Below are 13,283 nucleotides of genomic sequence, written 5' to 3'. Positions count from 1 at the left end.
AAGTGTGGTGTGCACATATTTCTGTCCTCTAATCGTTAGCATTTCTTGAGTGTGTGTGTGTGTGTGTGTGTGTGTGTGTGTGTGTGTGTTTGTGTGTGTGTGTAGGGGAGGTTTGGAGCCTTTTTCTTTTTTTTCTTTAATTTTTATTAAATTGGGTATTTCTTATTTACATTTCAAATGTTATTCCTTTTCCCAGATTCCTGTCCGTCAGCCCCCTAATCCCTCCCTCTCCCATTCTATATGGGTGTTCCCCTCCCCATCCTTCCCCCATTACCGCCCTCCCCCAAACAATCCCCTACACTGTGTGTCCAACCTTGGCAGGACCAAGGACTTCCCCTTCCACTGGTGCCCCAACAAGGCTATTCTCTGCTACCTATGAGGTCAGAGTCCAGGGTCAGTCCATGTATAGTCTTTGGGTAGTGGTTTAGTCCCTAGAAGCTCTGGTTGGTTGGCATTGTTGTTCATATGGGGTCTCAAGCCCCTTCAGCTCCTTCAGATCTTTCTCTAATTCCTCCAACAGGGGTCCTGTTCTCAGTTCAGTAGTTTGCTGCTGGCATTCGCCTCTGTATTTGACATATTCTGGCTCTGTCTCTGAGGAGAGATCTACATCCGGTTCCTGTCTGCCTGCACTTCTTAGCTTCATCCATCTTGTCTAGTTTGGTGGCTGTATATGTATGGGCCACATGTGGGGCAGGCTGTGAATGGCTGTTCCCTCAGTCTCTGCTCCAAACTTTGCCTCCCTATCCCCTCCTATGGGTATTTTGGTCCCCCTTTTAAAGAAGGAGTGAAGCATTCACATTTTGGTCATCCTTCTTTAATTTCATGTGGTCTGTGCATCTTGGGTAATTTGAGCATTTGGGCTAATATCAACTTGTCAATGAGTGCATACCATGTGCATTTTACATTTCAATAGGCCAAGTAAGCCACTTGGTGGAAACTTCTGGGAGTAGTGGTTCTAATGGTACAGAGCTTAAGTCCTGGCTCAACACTTCCATTTGTTGCTTTTCCTTTTCTGATGCCTGTTTAGACAACACAGTGTCAAAAAGTTAGACAGCTTCTTATCCTGTTAATTAGTGTTGGGCACTGACTGAGAAAGAATAGGACAGGCTGGTTGTGTGAGGCAGTCATATTCCTAGGTTCCTATTATTTGACGCATGATTTAATGCTTTAAGTTCTGTAAACCTCTGTTTTCTCGACCAGGAACTAAGAAATGTTCATGCATATATAACAAAATTTGAGGATTAAGTAAGACAACATGCTTTTAAATGTACTTGCAAACTCTGGTTGTACCAGTTGTGTTTAACTACTGATTCTTAGGGTGCCCATCAGAGAGCATTGCTGTAGCCAGATTAGAGGCTTGGTCAGGATGGTGGTTTTTAAGCTAGTCAGGGCCCATACTCCATCAGCAGGTAAATATTCTAATATCACTACTAGATGCTGGTGAGTCACAGAGTGCTTCCTCTTTGCTCTCCCAGCCATTTGAGTACAGTTGGAAAGAGCAGGGTGTCTGTCTCTCACTTCCAGAGAATGACTGAGGTGCCCCAAGGTCTGTGAGTATGAGCTAGAGATCTCCTTTGATGGACTTGGAAAGACAAAGTTTCCTTTCGAAAGGGATGTCCTGGATACCTGTTGAGTCAATAAGGAGTGTCAGATAGACCTTCAGAGATACCCATAGACAAACAGACAGAGAATCTTCTAGATTCACATTGGTTCTATGAATGCCCACCTGCCAATAGGAACTTTACAGGTAGGTGTGGCTAGTATGCAGGTACATGTCCCTCCCCTTTTCTTGCTTTCCGTTTATTAAAGTGTTGTTCAAAGTAATAAAGTTACAAGAAAAATCATGTCCCCTTGAATAGTTTCTTGAATCGCTAAGTTAGGCCACAGTCCAAAGCTATTGAAAATTCAGGCTGGAGAGCTGACTCCAATCTTAGGAGCTCTGTTTCTCTTGCAGAGGACCCAGGTTCAGTTACCACAGTGGCATGGTGGCTTACAACCATCTGTAACTTTAGCTCTAGGTGATCTGATGTCCCCCTTCTGACTTCCATGGACACTAGGCACACACTTCAGAGGACAAACATGCAGACAAAATATTCATACACAAAATGAGTAAAATATTTTAAAAAATCATTTAAAAAGCTAACAAAAAATTTAAACCATATTTAGTTTTGAATTTAGCACAGCAAACGCCTGTACTAGAAAATTATATATCATCATATTAAAAATCGAGTAGCTGTTCCTCAAATGTGAGTGTGAAATGTGGGTTTTGGCACCAGATATGTAGCTAAGGACATGACAGCTCTGAGGTATGGTTGAGGGGAAGGATTTTACTGTAAATACGAAGGGGAGCAGAGCCAGAGGCGTCTGGAAAAGATCAGAGCAAGAAAAGAATGTAGTAGATAAAACATGGTCGGTAGCCTGGTCCAGGGCAGGAGGGAGGAGGGAAAGAAGCAAGAGAGGAAGACAGAGAGTGTGAGGGCAAAGGAGTCCATGAGAGAGTGGACCACGAGAGAAAGACAAAAAGAGAGAGGCTAGTGCAGGACCCACAGAGCAGGGTTATACGGAATGAGAAGCTGGGGCGAGGGAAGCCTGTGAGCTGTAGAAGTTTAGGATAGGATAAGGTAATGGAAGGAACCAGGGTACTGAGTGAGCCTGGAGGCCACATGCGCTTTGCTGTGCTAACCACAAATCGCTCTTCGCTCCTTCTGAGGGTGACGAAGAATGGCTCCTTCCATAGAGGGGCATGGGCACCAGAATTTGGAGGAGTATTTGGACCTGACAATATATTATAACTTGAAAGCAGATTATTGAATTAACATCACTTTTAGGGGTCGGGGGTGCTTAGTATTTTTTGGAAGAAAAAATTTGTAATTTTCCAGTTACATTTCACATTTGGTTTTCCCAGGTTCACGTTTTCAGATGAAAAAATTTTATTTTGATTTGTAAAATTGTATTGATTGGCTGAGTTTAAGTGCCAGATTATTTTTTGTATAATTGCAAATCTTTTATTAATGTGAGGTTTTTTAGATCCTTATTTTTTTTTGGGAAGAAGAAATCTATACTTTATTTTGGTATTAAAATTTGAAATCGATAGTCCATTAGAAAAACAGAAACAAAACAAAGCCCAGGAGTATCGTAGCTTCCTTCTGCCTTTCCATGCTCTGATTTAAAGGTCTGATTTCAACCACAAGGTCAAATACTCATATTCTAGGGGAAAAGTGGTGATTCACTGCACCATTCTAGAAATTCTTTCTCTGTGTATGAGTCTGTGCACATGCATGTGCCTATGTGTGATGTATACATGTGTGTACAGCACACCAGCCCTCTGTTTCAGAACTTTGTAGCAATTTTCTTTCCTTTCTCCACTCCTTGTTCCAGAAATGGCTGCATCTTTTTATGTAGTACCAGCCACATCCCATAGGCAAGATGGTGAAGGGCAGTGTGAACGGATTTGGCCATATTGGGTGCCTGGTTACCAGAACTCCTTTCTGCTCTACAATTGGCAAAGTGGAAATTGTTGCCATCAATGACCCCTTCATTGACCTCAACTACAATGGACTACATGTTCCAGTATCATTCTACCCATGGCAAGTTCAATGGCACAGTCAAGGCTGAGAATGGCAAGCTCGTCATTAACAGGAAGCCCATCACCATCTTCCAGGAGCGAGATCCCACCAACATCAAGTGGGGTGACGCTGGTGCTGAGTATGTCATGGAGTCTACTGGCAGCTTCACCACCATGGAGAAGACTGGGGCCCATTTGAAAGGCGTCATCATTTCTGCCCCTTCTGCTGATGCCCCCTTGTTTGTGTTGGGTGTGAACCACGAGAAATATGACAACTCCCTCAAGATTGTCAGCAATGCATCCTGAACCACCAACTGCTTAGCCCCTTCCACCCCCACCCCCCCGGCCAAGGTCATCCATGACAACTTTGTCATCGTGGAAGGGCTCATGACCACAGTTCATGCCATCACTGCCACTCAGAGAAACTGTGGATAGGACCTCTGGAAAGCTATGTCATGAGAACATCATCCCTGAATCCACTGGTGCTGCCAAGGCTGTGGGCAAGGTTATCCCAGAACTGAATGGAAACTTACTAGCATGGCCCTCCATGTTCCTACCCTCAGGGTAGCCATTGTGGATCTGACATGCTGCCTGAAGAAACCTGCCAAGCATGATGACATCTAGAAGGTGGTGAAGCAGGCATCCAAGGGTTCACTAAAGGGCATCTGGGACACATGGAGGACCAGGTTGTCTCCTGCGACTTAAACAGTGACTCCCACTCTTCCACTTTTGATGCCAGGACTGGCATTGCTCTCAATGACAAGTTTGTAAAGCTCATTTCCTGGTATGACAATGAATATGGCTACAGCAACAGGGTGGTGGACCTCATGGCCTACATGGCCTCCAAGGAAGAAGAAACCCTGGACCACCCACCCCAGCAATGGTACTGAGAGCAAAACAGAGGCTCTTGGCTGCTGTGGAGTCTCTGTCCTAACTCGGCTCCCAATATTGAGTATCTCCCTCACAGTTTCAATCCCAGACCCCCATAATAATGGGGGGAGGTTAGGGAGGTCATTCCTAATCTCTTGAATATCACCAATAAAGTTCACTGTACACACACACACACACACACACACACACACACACACACACACACACCACAGAATACATAGATTCACCCAGAAAGTGACTTCTAGACTAGGCCCAAAGATGCCTTGTTGAGTTTTTTCTCTATGAATTGTAATGCCAAATCCTGCCCCCAGATATGAGAGAATCATCATGTCACCACGTGATTCTCTATAACCTTGACCCTTAATTTAAAACTATTGGTTGAATAAAGATGCCTTCAGCCTATACCTGGGCAGAGAGAGATAGGTGAGGTTTCAGTTCCTGGGCTTGAGGTCTGAGGCAGGAGACCAGGAGGAGAGAGAGGAAAAGGTGGAGAGAGAAGACACTATGGTGTTGTTGAATCATGAAACATGGCTATGAGGACTGGCCAATTAGAATAAGACTGGCTCAGGAGGAATTGGAATATGACAATGGCTATCATATCTCAGGATTAATGGCAGGAAAGTAGACATAATAGTACAGAGGGTAGATACCTGCCCAGCTCCAGTGCATACGGCTTATCGTAATATAAGAGTTGTTTGTCTTTTATCTGGGAACTGAGTGATCAAGGTGGACTAGAGACCACTGAATGAGATTAAAAAAATTACTGCAACATGGGCTGGAGAGATGGCTCAGTGGCTAAGAGTACTGACTGCTCTTCCAGAGGTCCCGAGTTCAAATCTCAGTAACCACATGGTAGCTCATAACCATCTATAATGAGATCTGATGCTCTCTTCTGGTGTGTCTGAAGACAGCTACAGTGTACTTATATATAATAAATACGTAAATCTTTTAAAAAATTAGAATAATGCCCAAATTCCATATTATGTATAAGTTCTAATAATCACCTTAAAGTCATTTATGCAAATATATATGGAAAATGACACAGTAACTGTGAACAACAACTCAAGTGTAAAATGTGAGAAGTCTGCCCTTTCTACCAGCCCTGTACGTTACTGCAAGGCTTTGGCAGAGAAAAATCACCGAATCCTTTGCTCACTGTATATCTGAATTCACTCCGAATGTGAATCAAGTAAAGTTTGGATAGCAATCTGCTTGTTTAACATTGCTGAGTGTCAGTATGTCGATACATTCAAAAGATAAGGAAATGGAGTAAAAATCACTGTGGAGGTGGTAAGAAGCATACACATTAACCTGTTTGATTATATGCTGTATTAAAGCACTCATTCTGTTCTCTGTTCGTGTGTGCACAGGCTTGTGCATGTGGAAACCTGAGATTGATACAGGGTGCCTTCTTTAATCTCTCCTCATCTTAATTTTTAATACAGGGTCTCTCATAGAACCTAGAAATTGCTGCTGGAGTTTGGCTGTGCAGTACACAGGAATCCTCTTGTTTCTGCCTGCACAAAGCTGGGATTATAGGTGGGTGCTGACATTCTGCTCATCCTGCCCAGCTCTTTAGATGAGACCTACAAGCACTGTATTGACAGATCCATCTCCCCAGTTACCATCATTCATTCATTCATTCATTCATTCATTCATTCTTCATTCAGCTTACATTTGAAAACCTTTTGTAAGCCAGGTACTGTTTTAAAAGTTGAACATACAGCTTTCCGGTTTCCATCTGCACCAGGAGCTGAAGCTGTGTCATAGCTCTCTGTACCCAGATCCTGCTGGGAGAAAGCTGATCTTCCAAGAGTGCTGACACACCTGAGAACTCAGGTAAGAGCACCACTTCTACTCAGAGAGACCTGCCCAGAGCTCTCAGAACACAGGAACTGAGGAGCAGTCTGGGACACAATTCTTCTGGTTTCTGTCTGCTCCCGGAGCTGACCCTGTGATACAGCTCCCTGTATCCAGACCCCTCCAGGAGAGAGCTGGTCTCCCAGGAGTGCTGACACACAGACTTAGAGGAGGGTCAAGCCACTGTCAGAGACAGCAAGACCAGCTAACACCAAGAAAACCCAATGGTGAGACGCAAGTGCAAGAACCTAAGCAACAGAAACCAAGGCCACTTGGCATCATCAGAACCCACTTCTCCCACCACAGCAAGTCCCCAACACACCAGAGAAGCAAGATTCTGATTTAAAATTACATCTCATGATGTTGTTAGAGGACTTTAAGAAGGACATAAACAACTCCCCTAAAGAAATACAGGACAACACAGGTAAACAGGTAAAAGCCTTTAAAGAGGGAACACAAAAATCCCTTAAAGAATTACAGGAAAACACAATCAAAAAGGTGAAGGAATTGAATAAAACCATACAGCATCTAAAAATGGAAATAGAAACAATAAAGAAAGCACAAATGGAGACAACCCTGGAGATAGAGAACCTAGGAAAGAGATCAGGAGTCACAAACTCAAGCATCACTAACAGAATACAAGAGATAGAGGACATTATCTCAGGGGCAGAAGATACCATGGAAACATTGACACTAACATCAAAGAAAATGCAAAACACAAAAAGCTCCTAACCCAAAACATCCAGAAAATCCAGGACACAATGAGAAGATCAAACCTAAGGATAGTAGGTATAGAAGAGAGTGAAGATTCCCAACATAAAAGGCCAGGAAATATCTTCAACAAAATTATAGAAGAAAACTTCCCTAACCTAAGGAAAGAGATGCCAATAAGCATACAAGAAGCCTACAGAACTCTAAATAGATTGGACCAGAAGAGAAATTCCTCCTGTCACATAATAGTCAAAACACCAAATGCAGGAAACAAGGAAAGAATATTAAAAACAGTAAGGGGAAAAGGTCAAGTAACATAAAAAGGCAGACCCATCAGAATTACACCAGACTTCCTAACAGAGACTATGAAAGCTAGAAGATCCTGGGCAGATGTCATACAGACCCTAACAGAACACAAATGCCAGCCCAGGCTACTGTATCCAGCAAAACTCTCAATCACCATGGAGAATCAATATGGAGAAACTAAGATTTCCATGACAAAACCAAATTTACACAATGTATTTCCACAAATCCAGCCCTACAAAGGATAATAGATGGAAAACTTTAACACAAGGAGGGAAACTACACTCTAGAAAAAACAAGAAAGTAATCTTTCAACTAACCAAAGAAGATAGCCACTCAACATCAATGGACACAATTTCCCAATAGAAATACATAGACTAACAGACTGGGTATGTAAAGAAGACCCAGCATTTTGCTACATATAGGAAATGCACCTCAGTGACAAAGACAGACACTTCCTCAGAGTAAAAGGTGTGGGGCGGGGGGGAGAAGTTTCCAAGCAAATGGTCCCAAGAAACAAGCTGAAGTAGACATTCTAATATAGAATAAAATAGACTTTCAACCAAAAGTTATCAAAACAAAACAAAACAAACAAACAAACAAAAAAAAAACAAGACAGGACACTAAATACTTGTCAAAGGAAAAATGCACCAAGATGAACTCTCAATTCTGAATATCTATATACTCCAAATGCCAGGATACCTGCATTCATAAAAGAAACTTTCCTAAAGCTCAGAGCATACACTGCACCTCACACAATAATAGTAGGAGACTTCAACACCCCACTCTCATCAATGGACAGATCATGGAAACAGAAACTAAACAGAGACACAGTGAAACTAACAGAACTTATGACCAAATGGATTTAACAGATATTTATATAACATTTCATCCTAAAACAAAAGAATATATCTTCTTCTCAGCACTTCATGGTACCCTCTCCAAAACTGACCATATAATCGGACACAAAATAGGCCTCAACAGTTACAAGAAGATAGAAATAATCTCATGCATCCTATCAGATCACCACAGACTAAGGCTGGTCTTCAATAATAACAAAAATGACAGAAAGTCTCCATACACATGGAAACTACACAATGTTCTACTCAATGATAACTTGATCAAGGAAGAAATTAAAAAAGAAATTAAAGACTTTTTCGAATTTAATGAAAATGAAGGCACAACATACCCAAACTTATGGGACACAATGAAAGCAGTGCTAAGAGGAAAACTCATAGCTCTGAGTGACTCCCAAAAGAAATTGGAGAGAGCACACACTACCAGCTTGACAGCACACCTGAAAGCTCTGGAACAGAAAGAAGCAAATACACCCAAGAGGAGTAGAAGGCAGGAAATAATCAAACTCAGGGCTGAAATCAACCAAGTACAAACAAAGAAACTATACAGAGTATCAACAAAACCAGGAGCTGGTTCTTTGAGAAAATCAAAAAGATAGATAAACTTTTAGCTAGACTAACCAGAGGGCACAGAGACAATATCCAAATTAACAAAATCAGAAATGAAAAGGGAGACATAACAACAGAATCTGAGGAAACTAAAAAAAAAAAAAAAACATCAGATCCTACTACAAAGGCCTATATTCAACAAAACTGGAAAATCTGGATGAAATGGACAATTTTCTAGACAGATAACAGCTACCAAAGTTAAATCAGGATCAGATAAAGCATCTAAACAACCCCATAACTCCTAAAGAAATAAAAGCAACAGAAATAAAGGAATAGAATTAAAAGTCTCCCAAACTTAAAAAGACCAGGACCAGATAGGTTTAGTGCTGGATTCTATCAGACCTTCATAGAAAACATAATACCAACACTCTCCAAACTATTCCACAAAGTAGAAGCAGAAGGAACACTACCCAATTCCTTCTTTCAAGTTACAATTATGCTTACACCTTAACTACACAAAGACCCAACAAAGAAAGAGAAGTTCAGACCAATTTCCCTTAAGAATATCAATGCAAAAATATTCAATAAAATTCTCATAAACCGAATTCAAGAACACATCAAAACAATCATCTATCATGATCAAAAAGGCTTCATCCCAGGGATGCAGGAATGGTTCAATATATGGAAATCTATCAACATAATTCACTATATAAACAAACTCAAGGGAAAAAAGCACATGATCCTCTCACTAGATGCTGAGAAAGCATTTGAAGAAATTCAATACCCCTTCATGTTAAAAGTCTAAGAAAGATCAGGAATTCAAAGCCCATACCTAAACATAGTAAAAGCAATATACAGCAAACCAGTAGCCAACATCAAACTAAATGGAGAGAAACTTGAAGCAATCCCACTAAAATCAGGAACTAGACAGCTGCCCCCTCTCTTCCTACTTATTCAAAATAGTCCTCAAAGTCTTAGCCAGAGCAATCAGACAACAAAAGGAGGTCAAAGGGAAACAAATTGGAAAAGAAGTCAAAATATCACTATTTGCAGATGATATGATAGTATACTTAAATGACCCCAAAAATTCCACCAGAGAACTCTTCGAGCTGATAAACAACTTCAACAAAATGGCTGGATATAAAATTAACTAAAAAAAAAAATCAGTATCCTTCCTCTACTCAAAGGATAAACAGGCTGAGAAGGAAATTACAGAAATGACACCCTTCACAATAGTCACAAATAATATAAAATACCTTGGTGTGACTCTAGCCAAGCAAGTGAAAGATCTATATGACAAGAACTTCAAGTCTCTGAAGAATGAGATTGAAGAAGATCTCAGAAGATGGAATGATCTCCCATGCTCACAGATTGGCAGGATTAATATAGTAAAAACTGCCATCTTGCTGAAAGCAATCTACAGATTCAATGCAATCCCTATCAAAATTCCAACTCAATTCTTCACAGTCTTAGAAAGGGCAATTTGCAAATTCATTTGGAATAACAAAAAACCCAAGATAGTTAAAACTATCCTCAAGAATAAAAGATCTTCTTGGAGAATCACCATCCCTAACCTCCAGTTATATAACAAAACAGTAACGAAAAAAATTGTATGGTATTGGTACAGAGACAGGCAGGTAGAACTGTAATAGAACAGATGACCCAGAAATGAACCCACACACCTATGGTCACTTGATTTTTGACAAAGGAGCTAAAACCATGCAGTAGAAAAAAGACAGCATTTTCAACAACTGGTGCTGGTTCAACTGGAGGTCAGCATGTAGAAGAATGCAAGTCAATCCATTCTTATCCCCTTGTACAAAGATCAAGTCCAAGTAGATTGAGGACCTCCACACAATACAGATACACTGAAACTAATAGAAGAGAAAGTGGGGAAGAACCTCAAACACATGGGCATAGGGGAAATTTTTCTGAAGAGAATACCAATGGCTTATGCTCTAAGATCAAGAATTGACAAGTGGGACCTCATAAAATTGCAAAGCTTCTTTAAGGCCTGTCATTGAGGCAAAATGGCAACCAACAGATTAGGAAAAGATATTTATCAATTCTATATCTGATAGAGGGCTAATATCCAATATATACAAAGAATTCAAGAAGTTAGACTCCAGAGAACCAAATAACCCTATTAAAAATGGGGTACAGAGCTAAACAAAGAATTCTCAACTGAGGAATATTGAATGGCTGAGAAGCACCTAGAGAAATGTTGAACATCTTTAGTCATCAGGGAAATGCAAATCAAAACAACCCTGAGAATCCACCTCACACCAGTCATAATGTCTAAGATCAAAAACTCAAGTGACAGCAGATACTAGCAAGGATGTGAGAAAGAGGGCACTCTTCCATTGTTAGTGGGATTGCAAGCTGGTACAACCACTCTGGAAATCAATCTGGCAGTTCCTTAGAAAATTTGACACAGTACTACCTGATGACCCAGCCATACCACTCCTGGTCATATACCCAAAAGATGCCCCAACATACAACCAAGACACATGCTCCACTACTTTCATAGCAACCTTATTTATAATAGCCAGAACCTGGAAAGAACCTAGATGTCCTTTAACAGAGAAATGGATAAAGGAAATGTGGTACATTTACACAATGAACTATTACTCAGCTATTAAAAACAATGACTTCATGAAATTTTAAACAAATGGATGGAATTAGAAAATATCATCCTAAGTGAGGTAAACCAATCATAAAAGCACACACATAGTATGTACTCACTGATAAGTGGATATTAGCCCAAGTATTCAGAATCGCCAAGATACAACTCACAAACCACGTGAAACTCAGGAAGGAAGACCAAAGAATGGATGCTTCAGACCTTAAAAGGGGAAGCGAAAATACTCACCAGGGAAATATGGAGACAAAGTGTGGAGCAGAGACTGAAGCAAAGGCCATGTAGAGACTGCCCCACCTTGGAATCCATGCCATATACAGTCACCAAGACCAGACACTATTGCGAATGCCAAGATGTTCATGCTGACAGGAGCCTGATATAGCTGTCTCCTGAGAGGCTCTGACAGAGTCTGACAAATACAGAGGCAGATGTTCATAGTCAACCATTGGACTGAGAATGGGTCCCCAATGGAGGAGTTAGAGAAAGGATTGAAGGAGCTGAAGGGGTTTGCAACCCCGTAGGAAGAGCAACAATACCAACCAACCAGACCTCCCAGAGCTTCCAGGGACTAAACCACCGACCAAAGAGTACACAGGGATGGATCCATGACTCCAGGGGCATATATAGTAGCGGATGGCCTTGTCAGGCATCAATGGGAGGAGAAGCCCTTGTTCCTGCCAACCTTAGGTGACTCAGTGTAGGGGAATGTTAGGTCAGGGAGGTAGGAGGAAGTGGGTAGGTGAGGGAGCACCCTCATAGAAGCAGGGGGACGGAGGATGGGATAGCAGGTTTCTGGAGGGGAAACTGGGAAAGGGGATAACATTTAAAATGTAAATTTAAAAAATCCAATAAAAGAAAAAAACGTAAAAAAAAAGATGCAAAAGAAAGTTGCCTGTAAATATGTTAAAAGTATTTTTAGGTGTTTCTATCCATTAAAGCAGAACTAATTAAAAGTTCTTGGAGATTCTACCTCAAAAAATAAAGAAGAGTTGGACATACAGTTATGCAGCCATAGAAACAACTCCTACAACTTGCACAATTTCTCTGTTGTGAGTGTAGATACACGTGAACAATCACAGTGTGGCCTGGCAAGTTACAAATATGCAGGATGGAGATGTGGGAGAGGGGTCCCAAGCTCAGATTCAGAGGGAGTATGGGATTCATACTTAAGAATGAAGGGCTGGGGCTGGAGAGTTGGCTCAGTGGTTCAGAGCACTCATTGCTCTTGCAGAGAACCAAGGCTCTCTTCCAACACCCACACGAAAGCTCATACCCATCTGTAACTCCAATCCCAGGAATCTAACACTCTCCTGGGAGATCTGACACCATTTTCTGGCCTTGTCAGACACCAGGCATGTTGGTAGTACGCATACACAAAGGAGGCAAAACCCTCATACACATAAAATGAAATGTCATTAAAGGAAAAAAACCCCTTAAATTTAGAGAAATGCATTAGATTTTAATATTTAATTAAAAAATTAAGTGGGGAGTGGGAGCCAGGTGTGGTGGTACACGCCTTTAATCCTGGCACTCATGAGGCAGAGACAGGTGGATCTCCGTGAGGCCAGCCTGGTCTACAGAGCAAGTTCCAGGCCTGCCAGGGCTATACAGAGAAACTCTGTCTTAAATATATAGATATATTTAATTCATTATTATTATGTATGGACAAGTCGAGATTAAATCATAACCTTTGGATTAAACCCAGGTCACTAAGTCTGTGCAGAAAGATGTGTTCATCTTTGGTCAGAATTAAGAAAGATTTGTTTCATGGAGGCAGAAGCAGGTGGAGAGGGAGCAGACACAATGTTAGATGTTAGTAGGCGATAAGAAAGTCTGAAGGGAGGTTTTCTTCCTCTTCTTTTTTTCTTCACTTCTTCCCACTAAAAAATGAGAACAATGTAAACAA

At 41.2% G+C, this 13,283-nt stretch overlaps 1 pseudogene; it reads left to right on the top strand.

Moving 5' to 3' along the window:
• The first annotated feature begins 2,997 nt into the window (after nt 1-2,997).
• LOC134485680 (glyceraldehyde-3-phosphate dehydrogenase-like) lies at nt 2,998-7,944 on the top strand (annotated as a pseudogene).
• The last annotated feature ends 5,339 nt before the right edge of the window (nt 7,945-13,283 follow it).

This window comes from Rattus norvegicus, chromosome 2 (genome assembly GCF_036323735.1).
Source record: "Rattus norvegicus strain BN/NHsdMcwi chromosome 2, GRCr8, whole genome shotgun sequence".
NCBI classification, from domain to species: domain Eukaryota; kingdom Metazoa; phylum Chordata; class Mammalia; order Rodentia; family Muridae; genus Rattus; species Rattus norvegicus.
This window is presented reverse-complemented; position numbering and strand designations above follow the sequence as displayed.